Raw genomic sequence first — 24,682 nt, 5'->3', positions numbered from 1 at the left:
GCTCAGGTAATCACCGCTGCCCAGAATTCAAGAGTGCAGCAGCCACGTCCTATCAAGGTGACAGTGTTCCACAGCACTTCACCCATGCCTCCAACTCTTACATTCTTCTGCCCTTCTCTTCCATAATGTTCCTTAAGTCTTGGAGATGGTGATGTGAGTGTCTCAATTATGGATGAGCATTCAACAGTCAGGTATTCTCAGCACTTTGACTAATTATGAGTCTCTGCATTGGCTGCTGCCCATTACAGTAAAAAGACTTCTCTGACCAAAGCTGATATAAACACTAATCTGTGGGTATAAATATACTGTTTAGAAGGCAGTTTGACAGGCAACAAGCTGTCTTATATGACAAACACCACATCTCTCTTCAGAGTGGAAGGCAATTTTTTAGTAGTCAAAATAATAAAGACCAAGTCTCCCCACAAGACAAGGTCATTCATATTTGCTTGATGCCCAGTACAAAAGATTCAGGTTCTCTAAATACGGACTTCCCCAACTGTGGTAAAAACTGAAGGCTTCATGACATACCCCTGCGCCACTTCACATTTTTCCATGGTACTTGGAAAGCAAGGAGGATTCTGATGTGAACACAGAACTAACTGCTCACTTGTCATTGGATACCAAGGGCCTTTCCATAGGACCTAAGAGTCTTGTGCATTTTGCCAATATCCATGAAACTGGCAGACTAACTTTTAACTTGGGAATATGGTAAATATTGAGAATTTTCAAAGTTCTTTACACTCATTCCTTTTCTTCCATATTAATTTATTTATGTCTTATTTATATTGCATATATGTGTGTAAATGTGTTATGTGTGAGGTGTATGCAAATGCATGTGGGTATGCACAACTGTAAATGCCAGAGGATGTTGCCTAGTATCCTGCTCTATCACTCTCCCTCTCTATTCCTTTGAGACAGAATCTCCCACTGAACCTGGAGCTAGACTAGTAGCCAGCAAGCCCCAGAAATTCTCCTGTATCTGTCCCCTACAATACTGGGGTTACAGGCACGCACATAGCCATGCCTAGCTTTTTACGTGGGTTCTGTTATATGAACTGAGGTTCACATGCTTATGTAATAAGTGCTTTTACCCACTGAGACATCTATCTAGCCTACTCATATTAGTTTTCAACCAGACATGACATGACTTCAGCCATAAATACTTTTGTAGTTAGAAATTATTTTGAGTAATGTTTGAAAACAATATAAAGTTGGTGAAATTTAATTTCATGCAAATGTTTGTATATAAAACCAACACTTTAGGGAACAAAGTCCACACAAATGTTTATATAGAATACTAACACCCCAGGGACCAACTTTGGTAAACCTTAAGACTAAACATGTTTTAAAACAGACTTTTAACATTTTGGCAGATCATAAAGAATATAGAGCATCCATATCAAATGACAATTGCCACAGGGTTTGGAACAGCATGCACTAATCAAATATTAATATTTTCCCACAAACCATTCATTCAAATTAGTTTAGAGAAAGACTATAATTAACTCCTGCTCATTTGAAATTTTCTTAATAAGTTACAAAACAACTTTGGCTCAGCAGCATCTAGAGAATTTCAAAATTGTAGACAAGGGACAAAGTCCAAGATTCAGACCCTCACACTATCCTGATAAGAAAACAAGAAATCTTTGCAGATATTTTAGTAATGCGTTTGGCCTTTTACAAACAGACAGGATCAAAATGAAGTTCTTTAATGCGCTGATAAGCTTTCAAATCACATGTACTAATTTGACTGTATTAGTGATGTGTGATATTTTATCATGCTTCCATTTTGTAAGCTTTAAACATTTCAGAGCTTCCCTGATCAAAATGGGAAATGAATAATAAAGTCATTTGATGAACTCAGATACGCAAAAGGGCACGTACAAAAATTAGATGTTTAACCAAGGATGACTAAAACGAGGGGCCTGGACCGGAACAAATCGTGTCTGGAAGGTCGAGTTATTTACAGCTCTGTTCGCTCAGCAAGAGTAAGAATTAGAAGGCGTGTAGTCTGTACATAAATCACGTTCATGGAAAACACAGAAAGTAGGGGGTAGACAGAGCCTTTGCCTCTTGGTTTTCAGCCAAGGACAGAGTGTACAGGCAGGTATACTTGAAACTGACATGAAATGAGTCTAAAACAGATAAGAGCATGGTCAATCCCTTCATGACCTGCATCCCTAAGGAGGGAGGAACAATTTCACATCATTTATTGACAGTTTTCCTGAGAGTATTTTGTACTGTTTTACTAATTTAAAAAAAGAAAGAAAAAGAAAACTTACAAGGCTATGAAGATGGCTATTTGGTTAAACTGTTTTCTGATCAAGCATGAGGAACTGAACTGAAATCCTCAGAAATCATCTGAAAGCCAGGCATTGTACATACACACCTCTAACCCCAGCGCTGGGAGACGGGAAGCACAGCCAGGTGGATCACAGCAAGCTTGCTGGCCAGCCAGCACAGTTAAAAGGAAGAGTTCCAGGTTTAGTGAGAGATGCTGTCTCAAAAAACAATGTGTGAGCAGTAAAGGAAGACACCAGTCTTGACCTCTGTCCTCCGCGCGCGCACGCGCGCGCACACACACACACACACACACACACACACACAGAGAGAGAGAGAGAGAGAGAGAGAGAGAGAGAGAGAGAGTCACTTAGATTCGATAAACATTTTTAAAAGAAAGTAAGAAAAAAAAACCTCAAGGTGATTAAAAGCCGTGAACATGAGTGAGTGAATGTGGAAGTTCGTGTGGTCATGCATTTGCTGGCAATTTGCTAGGTAGTGTAGGCACTGTTATATACATTTCAATACATAAATGAGTGACATGGGACTCCAACCTGGAGAGAGTCACCAATTTAGTGAGAAAGATGGATATATAAGCACATAATTATAGTGTAATGGTATACATGCTGCTGTTGTGACTCAGAAATTAACCATCAGACTGTGTCACTTATAAAAACTGCTCTGCAGGGAAAAAGGGGGAAAACAATTTTTTTCTAGTCAGAATCTGGAAATAACTCATCTCCATTCCTGAAAATGCTAAAAACTAAAGGCTTATATTTTATATTCGAATTTAAAGTAAGCTGTCATCTGAGTGCTCCAAGAGGAAAGCAGGACCTTACAATCCATGGATAGGCAAGGAGAAACTGGATCTCATGTCATAAATGGACAAACTCAAGAAGCTACAGGAAGGAAAGCTGATGTATGTATGTATACCTTAGGAAGGGCCATGGTGGTGTGTTCTGGTTGGTGTTTTCAATGATGCATAAAGAACCCACTATTTATTGAGACTAACTCTGTAACGTGGGAGAATGGTCTTCTAGTTCAGAGACTTACTTCCTCCTTTGTCACTAGAGACAAAAGCTTGAACTTGGTAGTGTGGGAGTGGAGGGGAAAGGCAGTCCCAGCACTCCCTTGTGGGGCCTGTCCTAACTCAGCTGAACTGCCATCATCCCAAGAATTGACAGCAAGCTAACAGAACCATGGTGTGAAGCACCACCTTGTTGAAAAGGAGAAAAACCCCACCCATCCAGCTCTCACACAGGGCAGACTGGTCAATAGCTTGAAATGGTAATTTCACCTGTTGGCTCTTTTGGTCAACTTGATATGAGAAAAGCAACACAGGCTTTGGTTTGGGGTGTTGGGTCTGTCACCAGCTCAAACTACGGTTCATCCCTAGTATCTAAACAGTATTTTTATATCATCCAAGCACACAACTAGGTGACAATTACTTGGCAGAACAGTGAAGTCATCAATCATTAGAAAATGGCATCTCATGGACAGTATTTTGAAGAATGTGAAATTGAAGGATGCCAAAAACAATTAGACTCAGGAATAAGTACAAGTTCCTGTCAGGAAAAGAGGAAGTATGTTTGTGAAAATGCAACCGAGATGACAGCAGTAGCAAAATATAAGATAATTAAAAGAAACACAGTGCAATTATAATCCACGAGCGAGCATGCACACATACACACTACCACATCAGTACGAATAGTTTGACTGCTACCACACGCTCTGATTCTAAAATCACGGGTATATGTATCAGGGTTTCTGCCGACGCTGGGTGTTGACCCCAAGTTTCTTCCTCTACTACTGTTTCATGAGTGAGGGAAGACAGATATTTCCAGGGTAGCTGGTAGGGTCACTACCCATGAAAGGTTGGTCCATTGTTCCACTCAGTTCCTGGAGGTACAGAAACACATGGCATAGGAGATAAGGGACTTCAGCTGCATTCCCAGTAATAAAAATGTAGCTTCCCTTTGCCCTTTGCTCCTTTTCCAGCCATGTCTTGAATTTTTCTATATATTCCTGTGATCCCCAATGAACCTCAGTTCCATACATCTAAAATAAGCAAAGGTTCTTGTTCCTCTCAACAGTCTCTGCTTGTCTTTCTCATGACTCACTATCCTGCCAAATACACAGCAAGTCATAGTAAAATTTGCTGATACTACTGGACCACTGACTCCAAAAATGTATTTGTATTATGAAGCTTCCACACTGGTTCTTTTTTTCCACTCTGGGTTCTTGCCTTCATTCATTTGATGTGATTGAGCATATGCAGGGTGGTCACTAATCTGTAAATGTTTTCATAAATAAATTTTTACTCTTCTCAGTGGTATTCTGGGTGTATCATGAGGCTTGACACCAAGTAATGGATATTTATAGGTTAAAGAACAGTGCATTAAACAATTTGAGTTTGGGCTGAAGAGATGGATGGTTAAGAGCATGTATTGCTCTTCCAGAGGACCTGAGTTTGGTCTATGTAAATGGCTGACAACTGTCTGTAGCTCCAGCTCTAGGGTGATCAGACACCCTCTTCTGTCCTTTGTGGGAACCTGCACTCATGTGCATAAATCCATACACAGATATACGTGCACACAAATGCAGTTTTTAAAATAATTTAAAAAGATTTTGAGCATGAACTTTTTCATCTCTCTTACACATCCATCCCGTCAGTAGATCCATCACACGGATAAGTTTTTATTTTTGTACATTTAGGTATTGTGTTATCCATTTTGTACTTTTCTTAATTTTTATTATCCATTTTAGACAACTTCTGACATGATTCCTAGTTGTCCTCACCTATTGACATCTACACTCTTGTCTGTACTCATTTTCCCTTACGTGGGGAATGGACATAGTAATCAACATAATATGGCAGAAGTCATGGACTGTCACTTCTGAGATTGTGCTACAAAGTCACATATCTTGTTGGCAAGCTCTCTCCTTCTGATTTTCTTGGGGTGTTCTCTCTTGCCTCTCACTTGCTTCTTCCCATGAATCCAGATGCCATGTTCTGAGCTTCTCTACAGTGGGATACATGTAAAAGGACCTTGGAGAAGCTTCTGACCAACGCCTCATGACAATATGCAGTTTCAATCCAATAGCCCACAAGAGGGTAAATTCTACCAATAGCCTTGAATGTGATCTAGGAAGTGAACTTTCCCAGCCAATCTGGGAGAGTTTCTGAAGGATTCAGCTTGTCTACATCCAGAATCCTGAACCACAGAAACAGTAATGTTTGCAGCCATGAAGTTTGGAGTAATTTGTTACAGAGTATTGCACCCACTTTACCTGGGGGGTGGACGATGAAAAAAAAATCTATTCGCCTCACACAGGGAATCAGTAACAAACAGAGAAACAACTCCGCCAAGTCTATCTTGATGAACCAACGAACTGAATTAGGGTTACTGGCAGGAATGTAGGTGAGAGGTTCTTTACAGCATAGTTTGGGGTTGACTTACAGGAACCTGGGCAATTTCCAAGCAACTATACCACTGAAGAAAATGCTTCTCTCTGAGCAGTCATTGACTAACTGCCTTATGTATCCTCAGGGAGGGGCAAGGTCTCTTGAGCCCCTCCTGCCAAGCAACCATCATGCTCTGGATAAGCCAAATAAACTCCATGGTTGGTCAAGTTAGACTGGTAGATCATACTTTGGTTTGTTGGTGGGCCCTTATAAAGAGAGAGTAGATGTTTGTTTATGTCTCCTCAAGTAAAAAAATCTCCTAACATCTACATGGATTATTACTTCCTTTCATTTCAAGTGAAAGAAATCAGAAAAGAATAATAAATACACCACAAGCAAGGAATTCGGCTGCTCAAGTCAGGTTCTCAAGGATACATGAGTCATAGAAATAAAGGGAGTGGGAAACATTCCAGCTTGAGAGAAGGTGTCTATACAGATCAGAAATTTCAGTCAAATAGCTCTAAACATGCTAAAGTCATGTAACCTTAATGAGAAATGTGTCGGATTATTCCAGTGGAATAAGGACAAACAAGTGGGGCTGATATATATAAAACTAGATTTGGGCAACTAAAAAGCTGGGCAGGAGATAATTTCCTTAAATGGATGAAGCCTATGCCTTGGTTCATATATCTGGTCTCATCATCTCTTATTTATGATTCTGAAATGAACTTTAAACTCTCTAAATAAGAGGATAATCAGAAACCTCAGAAATTAACGGCTATGCAATTTCATTTCTCAAACACTTAGACCCTGCCATCTCTCCAACAACTTTAATTACCACAAAAATAGCTCAAAAGCACCATGGTACTTTAAAACTCAACAACAACAAAAACAGCTTAAGATGGATAAATGTATGTCCAAATAGATTTTTGATAAATTTTTAAGGGATTGATTAAACATGTGTGTGTTTATTTATGTGTTTAGACTCTAGCCTCAAGTTTCCATGCCCCCAGCAAAATGCCTATCCTTCTTACACATCTTGAAACAATCCTTCCCCATCTTCTAAGACTAAACCAAAGCATTCTCATTCAATTCCCAGTACATTTGTCACATTGGGAGTAAATTTACTGGCTATGTGATTAATAGGAAGCAAGATACTGTCTTGTGTCTGAGTTGAACGAAGAGCATGCATTCATATTCTCATCTGATATATTCAGCCACTTTTGGGCATCTTGGTAGATGGGTTCCCCTGTAGAGGACTACAGGTACTAGAGTGCTACATGAAAACCTGACTGCAGGAAAAGTTATAAGATGTGTCTCCAAAAATGACAGGGAAGCTTCACCAGTAAGACTTCAATGAGGTGGCTGCCTAAAGACCTGAGCAAGGACACCACCAATAGTCATCTTATCATGGAAGGGGCAAATCTGATGGACCCCACCCTAAATGAAGAGATATAGGCAATTAAGGAATTCTGAGAGAAGGAGAATTAGTCTTTCCCAGGGATATCCAGTACTAACAGGGAAGACTTGAAACACATACATACAAGCAATACTAAATGGACTCAGTAGGCTGTATTTATATATGTATTCATTTGTATAAATATGTAACAATAATGGTTAAAGAAAAAGAGGTCATGAATTTGAGAGGAAAGGAGGGGGAGAACAGGAGGGTTGAAGATAGCAGAGGTATGGAGAAGTGTGATGCAATTTTATTTTACCTAAAAAAATTAAAATAATAAAAAGAAAACTGAAGCTGGAACTAGAAAAGGTTGGGTTTCTGTTACCTCCTCTTTCTTCAGCCAGGCAAAGGGGATCCTCTATCACTGGATACCTTTTTGATGGCTTTCATCTACCATGTAAGAAGTCCCACTGCTAAGTAGACCACACAGATCTAGAGATGTTCACTGAGTCATTGAGATGGCCCCACCTTCAACTCCTGCCTAACAGAAACAACCAGAGAGAGCACAGGGCAAATTACCTTGCTGAGTCCAGTCACTCTTCATGGTAGTGAGAAAAAGAAACGATTATCGTTTTTAAAGCCGCAGCTGTGGGGTGGCTTGACAACCAGCTATAGATACCAAAACAGTCTTTGACCAAGAAGACCATTTGATTGCGTCTTGTGTCTCCACTCCTCACTCACTGCCTTGGTCACTTCAAAGAGCTGAGTCATTGAGTAGGTCCTCCCACACCCCAACTCTTGACTCTGCACTCACTGTGTCCTCCTATTGTAGCTGCATCCTCAGCCTACTGGACCATTACTGGCGAAGGGAGAAAGGCTTTGCTCAGGCTCCAGTTAAATATAGCAGCATCCACCTGCCTGAATACTTGGGTACCTGTGTTCATCCAATAGAGCATCATGTGAATAGGTCAATCCACATTTCATCTTTGATTCCAAGTTTTGCTTCCATACACAGCTTTTCTTAAACACCTTCTCATTACAGCCTTCCATGTCCCAGGCTTCAACAGGAACGTGTATGTTTTCAAGCCTTTTCATTTGCTCACTGCAGCCTGCTTGAACTATTTCCTGTTGGCAATGCAATATGGGGACAAACTCTAAAACTATACTTTACCAAAACTGAAGAATATTTTGTCTTTCCAGGAACATTCTAGGGCCATAGAAGTAGTTCACACTGTAGAGTGCCTGTCTAGCATGCATGAAGCCCTCTCTTCAATTCCCAGCACTCCATAAAACTGAATGGTGTAGCTCACCCTGTAATCCCAGCTCTATAGAGGTGGAAACAGGAAGATCAGGAGCTCAATGTCATCCTTGGTCATGTATCGAATTCAAAACTAAACTGGCTTACATGAGACAATGTCTCAGAAAAAAAGAAAAAGAATCAATTTGCTTAAGGAGGTGTATTCTTCAGCTTCATAACCTGGATGTGGCAGTGTAGGTCTGTGATTCCAGCTACTAGAGAGACTAAGGCAAGACTATCACAAATCTAAGGCCTGCATGGGCTACAAAACAAATTGGAGGCAAGCTTGGGCAACTAAGGAATACCATGTCTCAAAATAGCAAGTAAGAAGAGGGATGGGGAATAGTATTCAGTGGTAGAACGCTTGCTTGCTTAAGCATGGGGCCATGGGTTCAATTCCCAACACTAACAACTTTTAAAAAAAAAAAAGTATTCATCTACCCTATGTTATGAGCTCCATTTAATCCATGAGGAATTGCTTTCACTTAGGAGAATTTTTGTTATAAACTGGGAGATTCACTAGATAATCAGAGGCACACATGTATATAGCCGCATATGATTAAAGCTGAGAGAGAGAGAGAGAGAGAGAGAGAGAGAGAGAGAGAGAGAGAGAGCTTGATTTACTATATGGAAAACAGAAGCTGTGTCAAATTTCTTTCCAGTAAACCATATAAACAACTAGCACACACATCAAGCAAATTGATAGATGGCGGGTTATCAGTGGAGCAATCAACACTCCATCAGTGAATTTTCCCAGCAGGACCAAGGCAACAGGACACAGCAGGCATCTCTCAGGCTCAGGGGGCATTTGCAGCAGCATGAAGCTAACCTCAGAAAATGGCAGCTTGTTTTCCTGCACAGGTTTGTATGGAAAACAGCACGTTCTAAGCAACAGTGTGCTTTAAGAGGAAGGCCTCGTTTTGGTTTTTTGTTTGTTTTTTTTTTCTGCTTTCTTGTTTGCTTCAGTTTAATTTAGTTTTGTTTTGCTTAATCAGGGTCTCATGTGCCCCAGACTTACCTCAAGCACACTATGTAGCTAAAGCTGACCTTGCATCCTCAATTCTCTTGCCTGCACCTTCTAAGCCAAGTGTCTGCATTAGTGGGCCACCATGCCCAAGCCAAAGTATTTTCAGGTTAAATAAAGCTCCCTCCCCGACTCAAGTGCAGTCTCAGCCTGTTAATGTCATGGCCGTAAATGAACTACAAGCCTAGTAGGATAGCACATGCCTCCACTACATAGCAAGTTGAAGGCCAACTTCAGTGACATGAGACTCTCTCGAAAACCTCAAAATAAATAAATAAATAAATAAATAAATAAATAAATAAATAAATAAAACAATTAAGCAGTCTTCCATGTGAGGAAGGGTAAATTTTGAAGCTAGAAGTACCTCATCTAAATCCCAGCTTCTTCTCAGTATTAGTTTTGCAAATATACAAGCCACACAATCGCTCTTGTATTTGAGTCTTTTTGGTAAAGTGGAAATCATCATATACATGATAGTGATAGAGGTTAAGTTAGATACTACTTTAAGCTGTCAATTCTGTGCCCAGAACATAGTATGTATTCAATAATTAGAAACATTAGATACTGACATAATTACAGCTGCTTCTCAACTCATAGTAAGATATTATCTAGACAAACGCACTGTGAGTTGAAAATACCCTGAGTCAGGACTGTATCTCATAAATGCAGTCTAACAAATATCAGGGTTTAATGGCCCAGCACACTGCAGGGTCCTAGTTGTTTACTCTCAGGATTTCGTAGCTAACTAGGAACTACGGCTCACTGATGCTGCCCATCTTCTCAAGAGGGTATCTTAGCACCATATCACTAGCCTGGAGAAAGATCAAAGGTCAAAAATCTGAGGATGATTTGTAGTGAATGCATATGGCTTTCACACCATCAAGATGTCAAAAACGCACAGCTAAACCATGATGAATTGGGAACCACTTGTAATTGCTAATATATGTCTTGTTTAATTTCATTATTGTTTCCCATTTTGAAACATTACCTTTATATTATTAATATGATAAAATATTTTAATCCTCTAGCCAGAGAGTCAAGAGACTTCTTTCTAATCCCAACCTTCCTCTCTGTACGATACACGATCTGTGCAACTTGCTTTCCATTGTGAGCTGTTTGGTTAAAAAGAAAATGAAATGATTAAATTACCGATGTTGTCTCTTCTGACCTGAACAGTCTAGCAATTCAATGACTCCCAGTTCTCTCGAGTCTAATTTGTTTTGTTCATCCAAGAAGGGGGCCTTGAACAAAAAGCATCATTGTATGTTGTTAAGGTCTAGGGACAAGTGGTGTGCTGGTGAATGTTTATCTACAGGCTCTCTGAGTATATGTGGAGGCGGGGTGGGCTGACTCACAGTGTCAATATTTTTGCTATCCATATGGTCACTGTGGACCATTTCGAGCTATTAGTAGGACATCACCAGAAGTGGAGTTGGAGAGAGAGAAAGGCACACAATTTGCTCTCGTGGAGCTGATTACAACACCTCACTGATCAAATCGCCTCAATAGATGATGCTAATGTTCACCCCTTAATTCATCTTCAGTTCTTCTGTCATGTAGAAGACTACACCTCTGGTGGACTAGGAAGACAGCTCAATCAGTAAAGTACTTACCTTGCAAACAGGGAGACCTGAGTTCTATCCCCAGGTCCCATTTCAAAACCTAGATGGACAAACACGGTGGCACACACTCTTGCAATAACAGCACAGGGAAAGGAGGGCAGATGGCCCCCCGGGGCTCCACAGCCAGTCAGTCTTCCCTAACTGGGTAGCTCCTGGACTGCCCAAGTGAGAAAGCCGTCTCTGGAAAAGACAACCAGGAATGGACCTGAGGAGCAATACCAGGAGTGCTGCTCTGGCTTCCACATACATGTGTACCTGTACATTGATGCACATGCACATATGTGGGCACACACACACACACACACACACACACACACACACACACACATTCCAGTTAAGTCAGAGACGAAAGTAAGCCCCTCTTTACCACACAGAATTTAAAAAGGGGATGGAAGAAAAAAATACCCTCTTGGTTACTATTACTGAAACACAGACTGAATCTTCTTTACTAACACTCACTCCATTCTGTTTTCTTCTCTGCTTTTAAATCTCCTCAATCTCAGCTCACAGCAACAAAAAATAAAACATTAGTGGTTCTAAGTCAGAAAATGAATGAAAGCAAGCTTGGTCTCCTCTTCAGTTTCTCAACACCAGGAACGATGGGATTTGCCAAGCCAACTGTCTCTGTCATTTGAATAGTCGACTGTCAGTACTAAAGAATCAATTCCGAACACATCGCTCCCACAGTTGAAGTTTAGAGAGGGCCAGGATGCAGAATAAGGCCGCAAGTGAGAACCAAGCACAAACATGTTTTAACACCCGATTCATCATCTGTCGTTCACCGGGAGCATGAAAGGCCCATAATCCTCTCTAGGAGAGGCCCTTAGGACATAACTCACAGCTTATTTTCTCGACAACCTGACATCTTTGATCATGGGATTTCTCAAGCTGCAGAGATTTGAAGTTTGAAGAAAGTAGTGAGGAGCCAGGGTCCTATTAAGAGCCATGACGGCTTCTTCCTGGCAGCCCAGCAGGCTGCTGTGTGCAGAGCCTCCCGATATTCACCTTAGAGTTGAGAAGGCTGAATCCTACTGACTTGCACCCCAGCAAGGCATTTGAGGTTCCTGAATTGTCGTCCTGAGTCATCATGGACAAATCTGTCTGATCTTTCCTTGTGTTAAGGACGGATGACATATGAGGCATTTGAAACATTCTCATCACAAGTATTAAGTATAATCTTCAATACCTAGAAAAGGTGCTCAAAGGAAATCATTAATTTTTTGCAAAAGTGGTATCTCAACTGTTCCATACTTCAAGGCACTCATATACAGAATGCCTACCAAGCATAAGGCATTTGGGAAATGAAGACTAATAAAATAGGGCTGAGGATGTAACTCAGTTGGTGGAGTGTTTGCCTACCCTTTGTAAAGCCCTGGATGAAGCCCCCAAACACAGAATAAAACTGGATTCACTATTTCATGCCTGTAATTCTAGCACTCAGGGGATAGAAACAAGAGCACCTGAAGTTCAAGGTCACCTTTGGCTACATAGGGAATTTGAAGCCAACCTGGGATGCATGAGACCATGTCTCAAAAAAGCAAAAGCAATGGCTGGAGAGATGGCTCATTGTTTAAGAGCGCTGACTGCTCTTCCAGAGGACCCTGGTTCAATCCCCTGCACTCACACAGTGCTTCCTATCATTTTCAACTCCAGTTCTAGGGGATCTGATGTCCTCTTCCTGCCTCTGCAGGTACTTCATGCACATGCTACACAAACACATGCAGGCATGTGAAAATCTTTTTCCAGTTGTTTTAAAGACCCATAAAACAAAATGCCAGGTGTTGCTCCACCCAGATCCTTTTACTCAATCCACACATCCATTGCTCAGATGCTAAGAGGGCTGGCTGTTGATGACTTAAAGCTGTCTCTAGAAAGCTTTGTTGTCTGATTGGAAGTGGTGCCACTGGAGAGAGCATTTCCCACCACAGGGAGCTGATTCCCATTAACAGTGAAGTCAACTTCGGGGTGAAATTGTGCAAAATCATGATGGCAGATCTCCAACTGAAATGACATGCCCAGGTGACTCTTTTCCTGTGTTATCCCAGTTTACCTCATCTTCTTCACCCGAGAACACTTCCTCTACCAGGCACAAGAACCCACAACTCTCAGTATATTCCTAAAGCAACTTAGCTTAAGACAGATACTCTCCTCCAAATCAGGGCCTGGAGAGATGGCTCAGTGGTTAAAAGTGAAGGACCTGGCTTTGGCTCCCAGCATCCCCATGGTGGCTCAGAACCATTTGTAACTCCAATTCCAGGGGATATGATACCATTGTCTGACCACCGTGGGCACCAAGCTTTCAAGTGGTGCAAGACACAAGCAGGAATAACACGCACAAACATAAAGTATATAAAAATACATTTTTTAAAGCATGTAAATCTCATCCAAGGAAGTAGTCTCTTCACCATCAGGAGAAGATGTCCTCAAAGCCTCACCCCTTCCAATGTTGCCTTTTCCTTTTTGACTGAGGAAATTAACCCTTCGTTGTCTGCTAAACCAGCAGTGACTTTCCCTAAATAGAGGGTGTTAGGTCAGAAAAACCACCAGACCTTTGCTTCAAGGAAGGCCACTGGGCCCGGGCTGCCCAAATCCTTACACATCTACCTAACTATGTCCTAAATGTCACCAAGAGGGCCAATGGGCATTGGATTGCCCCCCAGGGGTCATCCAGCTTCCCAGCACCTCCATTGGACCTACTGGACCTCACAGCGGAAGACAGATGAGACCCAGGCTCTTTTATAAAAGTGACTAACTACACACCAATTACCCTCCAGGAGCCTAGGGTCTCACTTCTTATGTCAAATCACTTCATCATGTTCCTCTTGGATGCTGAGCTCACTTTTTCTGTTCTGAGAGAATTTGGGGGTCCCACTCACCCCTCTCCCTCATCCATAGTTGGAGTACACGGTCAGTCCTCCAGACTCCTCCAAACTCCTCCCTTAACTTGCTCCTTCAAAGGCTTGTCCTTTTCCCATAGCTTTCTCCTCATAGCCTCGTGCCCTATTCCCTTACCAGGAAGGGATGTTCTCTCCAAAATTGTCATTCATTGTGCCTTTTACCTTGGCAGCAGCTCCCAGGACACTGCTGCATCCCCCCTTTTCCTTTCCTCAGCTTCCGTTTATACACTCTCCTGCTCTCCCAAATCCCCAAACCTCTTTTGCCCTCTGCCTACTTCTTTAGTCAACCCCACTGTATGGGATACCACCTCTCCTTCCCTTGTTGCACATCATAAACCCCTTTCTATTACACTTAAAGACCCTACTCTCCAAAGCCCACTACTCCCTACCCGTAACCAGTCTCAGAGGCCTCAAACCTATTCAATCTCTTTCATCCAAATGTCTTCTCCACCTCTCTTCTTCACCCTACAATACTCCCATATTGACAGTCAAAAAACCTAAGGGAACCTTCCACCTAGTCCAGGACCTTCGCTCCATTAACTGCTGTCTCTTTACACCCTTAAGGCTCTAACCTTCAGGCTATCCTCTGTGGTGATATTTTATCTGTGCCGTAACAAATAAAGCTTGCCTGGAAATCAGAAGGAGGAGCTAGCCACTAGTTAACGATAGCGGTCTGGAGGTCTGTACAGACAGACAGGAAGTGACAGAGCTGGACAGAGACTGATAAGATGGGGTGGAAAGAGAAGCTTGCTCTCTTGTGGAGGAGGATTTTGTAGAGTTAAGAACTAGTGACTAGCTGCTCTGCCTCTCTGATCTTTCAGCTTTTACCCCAATATCTGGCTCTGGGTTTTTTATTAATAAGATCATTTAGCAATTCGTGTTACAATCCTCTCCATTATCCCTGACAACATACTCCTGGATGTTCACTTCCAAGACCTTCATATAAACGGATCCTGATAATCAACAATACTAACAACTGACCTGGACTGTCCTTCCCCAGGGATTCAGAGGAAGTCCCAAACTTTTTGGCCAGGCACTCGCTACAGACTTGGCCTGCCTTCCCCCTTTTCCTACTGCCTGTTTCAGTCTATAGATTACCTGTTCCTTTACAATTCTTCCCTCTCTGATAGCCAACCTGACACCGGCTCACTCCTCAATTCCCTCTGTTCTAGAAGTTAGCAGACCTCACCTTCCAAAGCTCAACTCTCCTCTCCCCAAGTCAACTACCTTAAATTCTCTTACACACCAACACAGACACCTCACTGTAAGCCTCCTTGCCCCTCTCCACTCCTTATCTCTGCCCTCATGGCCAATGTCCTCCCCTCATAGATCCCTAAATACTCACTCCTGATACACTCCCTATACCAAGCCATTTCTGGACTGCCTCCTTCCTCCCATCCACAAACGGTTCCTGAAGCTTAACATCTTCTCCAGCTCCAGGCCTCTGCCTCCCAGATCGATACAAACCTTTCTGTCCTTATACTTCCAAAATACATAAACACTTCCTACTACCAACCTTTGTCCTGGCCTTTATCTCTCCAAAACGCTACATTACACTGTCCATGGCTCACCTTCTATGTACTCTTGCTGCAGCCTCTCTGCTCACCTCCGAATCTAAGAAATTAACTCTGGGATCCCTTCTTACAGTCTATTCCCACAAATATCTCCCTCAACTCCTAACTTACAAAAGGCTCCAATCTCTTCCACTGTCTTGGATTCCATTTCTCCTAACTTCTCTTACTGAAAACTCACTACTCACATTCCTTACCTGCTCTCCCCTCAACCCATTCACACTTACCCCTTTACCCCAGCATTCCCAAGACCCCCTTCACTCCTGCCAAGACACTCTCAAACACCTCCTCCCCCATCCCTCTCATGCACAAGAGGGTCCTATAAACTATTTCTGCCTGCACTTTTTTTTTTTTTTTGGTTTTTCGAGACAGAGTTTCTCTGTGTAGCTTTGCGCCTTTCCTGGGACTCACTCTGTAGACCAGGCTGGCCTCGAACTCACAGAGATCCGCCTGGCTCTGCCTCCCGAGTGCTGGGATTAAAGGCGTGCGCCACCACCGCCCGGATGCCTGCACTTTTTATAAGGATGACAGCTCCTTCCTGTCAGACTGCCATACCAGACTGACCCCTCCACTATCAACATTCATCCTCACCCTCTGGTGCCTGTTCTTTCAAGATCACCTGTTTCCCACAAATCTCATCTCTCTTCTCACGCCCCTACTTTTCTTTCGTCCCAATGATTGCCAGACATCCACTACCAATTCACTTCCCTACGTTCAATAACTTTCCAGACATCCTCAATCATCAAACATTCTGAGCAAATCCTACACTCCCAATTAGAAGACATAACTAAACCCAAGCCATCTCCTCTCCGACACACACACACATTCTCATGGCCAAACCCTCACTTTAGTCAAGGTCACCGAACAAAGTCCCTCCTCAGCTTCACTGCTAGCCTCCTTCAATGTCTCCCATGGCTTTCTTGGCACCTCTCTTCAAAGCCCTCCATTAGCTGCACTCCCTCTCACCACTAATACCGCAGTTGCCAGTGCCCCAACCTTACTACTGACTGCTTGTCCTCTTGACCATCCAAGTCCCCCTTTGGGAACCAAAGCCAAGTTCTCTTAGCCTTCCCACACCAGCCCCCCAAACCTGCTACAGACTGTTCCTCTCACCATTTGCCAAAAGCTTCCCCAATCATCCATGTCCCTACAATATTTCAGTTTCAGAACCTAACACCTAAACACCCCAGGAAAGACTATTTTGATGTAACAAAAGCCTCTCAAATTGTATTCTTCCAGCACATCCAGACCTTGGTTTCAGATAACAGCTGTTCCCCGATTAACCTTATGTAGCCAATCTAAATCTTCCTGGCTCCTGTCAAGAACTCCAAACAGACTCCAAATAAGTACTCCTGCCAACCAACAGCCTAAGTTTTCCTGCTTATTGCCTATTCCTGAGGATGGGATCTCTCTCCCTTTCCCTGGTCTTGGAACTCCTCTTCCCAACGACCAGGACCATGGACCTAAATGTTTCAAATATACATCCAAGATTAGAAAGTTTTTTCTAAACTCCTTAGCTTTATCTTGGTCCCAACAGATTTCAGATCAACTACAGACGGCACCAGTAACTTGAGTGCCAGCCCCAACTGTTTCCTAGGAATCTGCATCCTGGTCCAGCCTCACAGACTACACTTCCCTATGGTACACCAAGTGAAACAGTCTGCTCTTCCTGGCCTTGACCAGCAACCCAGCTTCTTAGGTCCCTTAACAATGATGCCCCAATGCCAGTAGGAAACAACCAGAGAGAACGACACCAACTTACCCAACACCCAGCCACCCAATAATAAAACAAAAAAGTGGGAGTGAAGGGACTCTGGCGAGCTCAAGAATGATGAGCATGGCTCTGGCAGGCCTTGCCCTTCTCCCTGATTCCCTCTGCCTTGCTAAAAAAAAAAATTAGATTACACTCTTAAAGCTGGCCACCAAGGTCCATTCCCATATTTGTCTACTTCCTCCTCCTGAAGCTGACCACCAAGGTCCAGCTATCAAAGTATTAAAGTTCAGCAATCAAAAGCCCTCTTTGACTCACCTAATGAACCTGTCCAACCAAAACTGAAACACCTCATCCTAATACAGGGTTTTCCCTTCCCTTTATAAACACCTTTTTTCTATGTACCATGTCTGTCTCCTCTCTATCCTTAGTCCCTCCAGGACAAACATCCCTTCCTCACTCCCCCATTCCCTTCCTCTTCTCCTTCATCCTCTATCTCCTGTCTTTATCTCTAATTTCCTGCCCTCTGTCCCTCTGGGGCAAATAAATCTCCTTTGTGCTGAGAACTTGGTCCTGGGAGTCCTGAGCTGATTGCTTTTCCTATCATTCCTGTTCTTCCAGTTCCTAGCACCTATACTGAGTAGCTCACAACTGTCTATATTTCCAGCTCTAGGGAGTCTGATGCCTTCTTCTGGCCTCTAAAGTCACCTGCACACATGTGCATACACTCCAACTCAGACACACAAACATACACAGACTTTAAAAATGAAATAATTTGGGGAACTGAAATGGCTCAGTGGTTAAAAGCACTGGCTGCTCCTGCAAAGGACCTGAGTTTGATTTTCAGCATCCACATAGCAGTCAACAACCATATTTAATTCCAGCTCCAGGGGACCTGACACCTTTTTCTGACCTCTGAGAGCAGCAGACAGACATGTGGTGCACAGACACACATGCAGGCAAAGCACTCATGCACATAAAATATAAATAAACTAAAAATTAAATTATATTTACTAAAACAGAAGAAATAAGGGGTACAGAACATCAGTGGTCTATGAAATATCAGGCAGGCAAATATATGCTGTTGTCATCTCTAAACAGGAAGGATGGTGGAGAAGACAGGAAACAGAAAGAAACAACAGGCAAACCTTTTCAAATTTAATGAAAATTTTAAGTCCACAGATCACAGAAATTCAAGAAAGATGAAGAAAACACCACCAATACACTTCACATTCACATTGTAAGTGATAAAGAAGAAATAGTAAAGTTTAACAGAAGAGAAACAATCACAAAAAGAATCAACACCCAGAAAAGTAATGACAGCAGGTTGCACACAAGAATCCATGTAAACCAGAAGCTAACATAGCAACACCTTTAAAGCGTTGAAAACAATAAGCGTGTGTACACGTAAGTGCATTTTCTCATGTATGCCACATCAGATGCTAATTAGGCACTTTGGAGACATAATAGGAGGAGAGACACACAGGGGAGTGATGCAATTGTAAGCCAAGAACACAAAGGAGCCCCAACGCTAGAAGGCAGGGCTACCAAAGAGGGTTCTTGTTCCTTGCGGGTGTCAGAGGGCATATGGCTCTGCTGACATCTTGTTTTAGACTTCTGGCCTCTAGAACTATGGGAGCATTTGTTTCTGTTTTATTCATTCATTTATTTACTTTTGCTTGTTTGTTTTGTTATTATTTCTGGGTGTGTGTGTGTGTGTGTGTGTGTGTGTGTGTGTAGTATGTGTGATACTATGGGTGTATGATTGCCACAGTGTGCGTAAGGAAGTCAGGGGTCAGAGGACAACTTTCAAGGATCGGTTCTCTCCTTCCACCTTAGTTTGTGGACACTGAACTCAGGTCTCCAGGCTTGGAAGACAAGTGTTTTTACCCACTGAGCCAGCTCACCTGCCCTGTTTGTTTCTTTTTTTTCGAGACAGAGTGTCACACTATAACCCAGGCTCACCTGGAACTCACTCAAACTTGCCACAGTCCTCCTGCTTCAGTCTCCTTAGTGCTGGGATTAAAAGTATGAGCCACCACACCCAACCTGTTTCTGTTGTTTTCAAACTCCCAGTTTGTGGCGTGTTGTTAGAAGGACCTCATGAAATCATCAAAAAAAAAAAAAAAAAACAAAAAAAAAACACCGTGCTGCTGTTGATTTAATAGTGCTAGCGTACTGATCCTCTGCAGTTCTTGTGATAGACAGAGCCATTGGCCTTCTGGAATATCTGTGTTAGCATGGTTATTTCTTTATTCTCCACAGACTGACAAAAGCATGCTTCTGAACCTATAAGAAAGAGGGTCAGACTCTGCACTGTGATAAACGCAGAAAGAAAATGCGGCCTCTTTTTTTCCCAACACAATGGCCTAATCAAGTGCTTTTTCTCTAACCTCAGGTCTGCAAAATACTGCAAAGAGGAGAGACTGTGAAAAAAAAAGGATGTGAGTAACACTAGAACAGATTTTGGAAATTAATTCTTTTAAAATATGAAATTCATCCTAATAGCAAATTACTTAAAGCCTCATTTAATCACTAAAAGCTTATGTGGCTGGGAGTGTAGCACAGTAGTAGAGTGCTTGCCTAGCATTCACAATGCCTGGATTCTATCCTGGGCTCCAAAACAACAAAGAGAAGTAAACAGTTGATGTCACTGTAACCCTAGGGCCCCATCAACAGGCTTTCCTCCATGTTGCTCCCTTTCAGGTTCAGAATTTAGAGTTGGGGTGAGTTGCTGCCTTCTAGAGTCAAGTTTCTTGTGCTCTATTTTTACTTAAAGAAAATACTTGGAATGCATTCACGTCCTCTTCTAATATTCATTGAAACAGCCGTTAAGAGCCAGTAAGAGGGCCCGGTGGATAAAGACACTAGCTGTCAAGCATGGCAACCTGAATCCGATACTCTGGACCCACACGATGGAAGGAGAAAACTGATTCCTGAAAGTGGTCCTCTGACTTCCACATACGTCTGTGCACACATGCTCACATGCACACACACACATGTGCCCTCGTGTGCACGTGCGCACACACACACACACACACACACACACACACACACACACACACACACCTTTTAAAATAAATAAAATGGTCCGAATTAATAAAGTGACCCCTATCTACAAGATGGTGAATGTGGATGTGACCCCTCACACACCAAAGCCATTTGAATTTAGGATGATTGCTGCTTTTAGGAGCGGATCAGCTAGTGGAGCCATCAGTACGCTCTCTGATTCCTGTCAGTCCCAGGTGGTGGCTCTCCTGCTCTGTGTGAGCCCCAGTGGCTTCCCCAGCTCACACTGCTCCTCCTTGGCTGCTGATTGGTCCTAGGCTTGGAGGTGAGGTACTTGGACCTTGGTAAAGTCCACGGCTTAGTGGAACAATTAAGAAATACACGTAGAAAGTTGAAATAGGCCTCCCATTCCTTACGGTGGTTCTAAAATCAAAATAAAACAAAATGGATAATAGCAAATGTTGGTGGGAATGTGGAGAAATGAGAATTCTTGTACACCATTGTGAGGAATGTAAAACGGTACAGCCACTAAGAAAAACAGCATTGCCATTCCTAAAAGAATTAAAAATAGTGACCAAATACAATGGTGTTAGTCTCAGCCACCCAGGATTCTGAATCAGTGGACTCATTTGAGTCAGTTAGTTTGGGGTCAGCCTAGGTAACATAACAAGACTTCATATTATTGTATATATAATTGCCATTTGTTCCATAAATTTGGTTTCTCAATAAACCTCCCCCAAAGAGTCAGAAGCAGGGATTCTAACAGCTATATTTGTTCATTCATACTTATGAAAACATAACTTGTGATGACCAACACTGGCATAAACAAATGTTAAAGATAGATAAATGATAGATAGGTAGGTAGAGAGATAGACAGACAGATAGATAGATAGATAGATAGATAGATAGATAGATAGATAGATAATGATAATTAATGGACTGCCATTCAGCCTTAAGAAGGAAGGAAATTAAGGTACACACTACAACATAGATGACCCTTGAAAAACTGTGCTAAATAAAATAAGCCAGGCACAAGAAGACACATACTACATGCTTCCACTCTTCTGAGGTCCCTTCCCCCTTCATTAATCAAATTCACAGAGATAGAAGGGAGAATGAGAATAATTAGGGGATAATGGAAAAGTATAGAAAGGTGCTTAATGGTTACAGAGTTTTAGTTTTGTGTAATGAAAAAGTTCCAGACATTTACAGAACAATGTGAATACACTTCACACCACTGAGCTGTACATTTTAAATGATAAAGATAAGGTTTTTTGTTTATGTGTATTATGTCACAGTTTTAAGATACTATATATAATTATTTAAATCATAATAAGATCTAATAAGAAAAAAGAGGACAGTAATTAGGCACAATCGTTTTTACACAATAACAATAGTAATTTATTAAGAGGTTGACGACATATATGGGAGTACATCTGTACAATGGCCCTTTCATGACCAGAATACAACAGCTGTGACTGCACACACAAGACCTGCAGAAGATCAAGCGAGCCAAACTCCTAGTGTGGAGCGGGGAGAGACTCATCAAGTCCCACCACTAGCTAAGGAGCTATGGGAAATTAAAGACTGCTCAGGGAGGGAGAGTCAGTTTTCTTCAGGATTATAACCTCTAAGAAACAAGCTGCTCGTGCTTCAACGGACAGTTCTACATCCATGCACATACAGGGATCACTAAGCAGACTTAGTGGGCTTCAAAATGTACCTATAGCTGGGAAGGAAAAGTGGTTGGAAGGGTATGCAAGGAATTGATCAAAGCACATTAAAGTCATGTATGAAATTCTGAAACAAGAAAAAATTTAAAGTATGGCAATAAAATACATGATGCCAATAGCACAGGGTCTAGGAGTGAAGAACTGATATGTTCAAAGGCAGTGGTTCTCAACCTTCCTAATGCTGTGACCCTTTAATACAGTTCCTTGCGCTGTGGTGAACCCCAACTGTAAAATTATTTTCATTGCTACTTCATAACTGCAATTTTGCTATTGTTATAAATTGTAATGTAAATATCTGTGTTTCCCCATGGTCATAGGTGACCTGTGAAAGGGTCGTTAGACTCACAAAGAGGTCTCGATCCACAAGTTGAGACACTGTTCTAAGGTCTTCATACACATAGGCGTTGTGAAATGTTGTACTCCAAGCATGATATGGCCATTGTCCCCTTGAGTTGAAGTATACCAGACTGGGCTCATTCACTTTCAGTAACAGGGAAGATGGAGGAGCTCATGAGGTCCCTCCCCTCCCTGTGGATTTAAGGACAATTAACCACTGCTAGGGGAGGGGCCTCAAAAGGCCCTGCCTGCCCCGGGATTTATAGACAGTTGCTAGTGGGATGAGTTCATGAGGCCCCAGCCTTCTCTAAGGATATATAAGCAGCTAAAAGTTGCTGGAGGAGAGCGAGAGCCATCTTCTCTTAAATCGTCCACGCTCTCATAGGTAGCTCTAATCAAATTCATTGGTTTCCCCAAGGTAGACTTCAGTTTCTCTGATATATTGTTGGTACCCTATGCTGGGTAAATAGATGTTTATTCATCTCCCCAGGAAAAGTTTAAATAACAATAGCATGACATCACTTCAAAGTAGACAGTGCTAAAGTTATATAGTATAAATTGTAAAGCTATTTCTATAATAACAATGTTTTTTAGATAAAAAGCCACAGAGTTTTTTAGGCTCATGGGACAAAGGCACTTGCCATTCAGCCTGACCACCTGATTTCAATTCCTGGAACCCACATGGTAGAAAGAGAGAACCGGCCGGGCGGTGGTGGCGCACACCTTTAATCCCAGCACTCGGGAGGCAGAGCCAGGCAGATCTCTGTGAGTTCGAGGCCAGCCTGGACTACCAAGTGAGTTCCAGGAAAGGCGCAAAGCTACACAGAGAAACCCTGTCTCGAAAAACCAAAAAAAAAAGAGAACCGACTCCTGTGAGTTGTCTTCTGACCTCTGCATGAATACCCTCATATACACATAAATAAATATGCAAATAACTGTAAAAATTATTAATTCATGGAAGACATAAAATAGAATATGTTCAATTAACTTGAACAGTAGGAGCAAAAGTAGGAAAGGGAGAAAATAACAGAGGAGAAATGTAAAATTAATAAATAGGGAGATGGTAGATATGATCTCAACTATTTATTTATAATCATATATGTCTCAGGTAGCCCAAATCATCCCAGTCTCCTTGTATGCATGCCCTCATAGGTTGAAAATAAAAAGAACAAGACACAACTAGATGCTACTTTTAAGAAACCTACTTTAAATTCAGGTGTATAAATAGGTTAAAAAATTTTTAATGGGGAAAATATATTGTATTGATTTTACTTATTGAGAAAGAAGCAAAGATTCCTATATGTTACTATAAGAGAAAGCAGATGCTGTTGAGAACAATGTTAATAATAATAAAGAAATTTGTTTCATAAAGTTAAATTCGGCAAGAAGATTTGACAACACAAAGCTCTATGAATCTAACAGCAGAATTGTAACATTAATTAAAAAATGACAGAAGTGTAAAGAGAAACTATAAAATCCATAATTACACCCAGAAATTTTCCAACCCTTCTCAATGCTATAAAGACTAAAAGAAAACCAATAACGATGCAGATAACTTGAAAAATGCCATCAAACCAATTGACATACTGAGGATCTATGGAACAGTCAAAAACTTGCAAGCTTCTGAAATGCACAGAGACTTATTAAAAAGAATTTTTCCTTGGGGTTTTATAGAAAGGAGATGTGATAAGAGCTTCATTTCCCATGTTCTAGATGCTTGCTCTGGAAAGGAAGGTCTGGAAGGAGAGAGGGAGAGGGAGAGGAGAGACAGAGGAGGGAAGAAGAGAGGGAGAGAATGCGTGCATGTCACATTGAATCTGTGGAAGTCAGAAGACTTTGCGGCATAAACTCTCTGGGTTCCAGGAATTAAACTGGGGTCACCAGGTGTACTGGCTGGTTTTGTGTGTCAACTTGACATAAGCTAGAGTCATCAGAAAGGAAGGGGTCTCAGCTGAGGTAATGCCCCAATGAGATCCAGCTGTAAGGCATTTTCTCAATTAGTAACCAGTGGACGAGAGCCCAGCCCATGGTGACTGGTGCCGTCCTGGGTTTGTGGTCCTGGGTTCTATAAGGAGGTGGTCTGAGCAAGCCAGGGGAAGCAAGCCAGTAAGCAGCTCCCCTCCATGACCTCTGCATCAGCTCCTGCCGCCAGGTTCCTGCCCTGTTTGAATTCCTGCCCTGACTTCCTTCAGTGATGAGCTGTGATGTGGGAGTATAAGGCAAATAAACCCTTTCCTCCCCAACTTGCATTCTGGTCATGGTGTTTATCTCAGCAATGGAAACCCTAACTAAGACACCAGACTTGCATACTCAGCCATCCATCTCATTTAGTCTTTAAACACAGTGCACCATGGGCCTGGACTAAGGCCACTCAAGTCAGATAGTCACCAAAAGATT

This window comes from Peromyscus californicus, unplaced genomic scaffold (assembly GCF_007827085.1).
Source record: "Peromyscus californicus insignis strain IS unplaced genomic scaffold, ASM782708v3 Scaffold_10__1_contigs__length_136768540, whole genome shotgun sequence".
Lineage (NCBI taxonomy): Eukaryota > Metazoa > Chordata > Mammalia > Rodentia > Cricetidae > Peromyscus > Peromyscus californicus.
Note: the sequence above shows the minus strand (reverse complement) of the source record.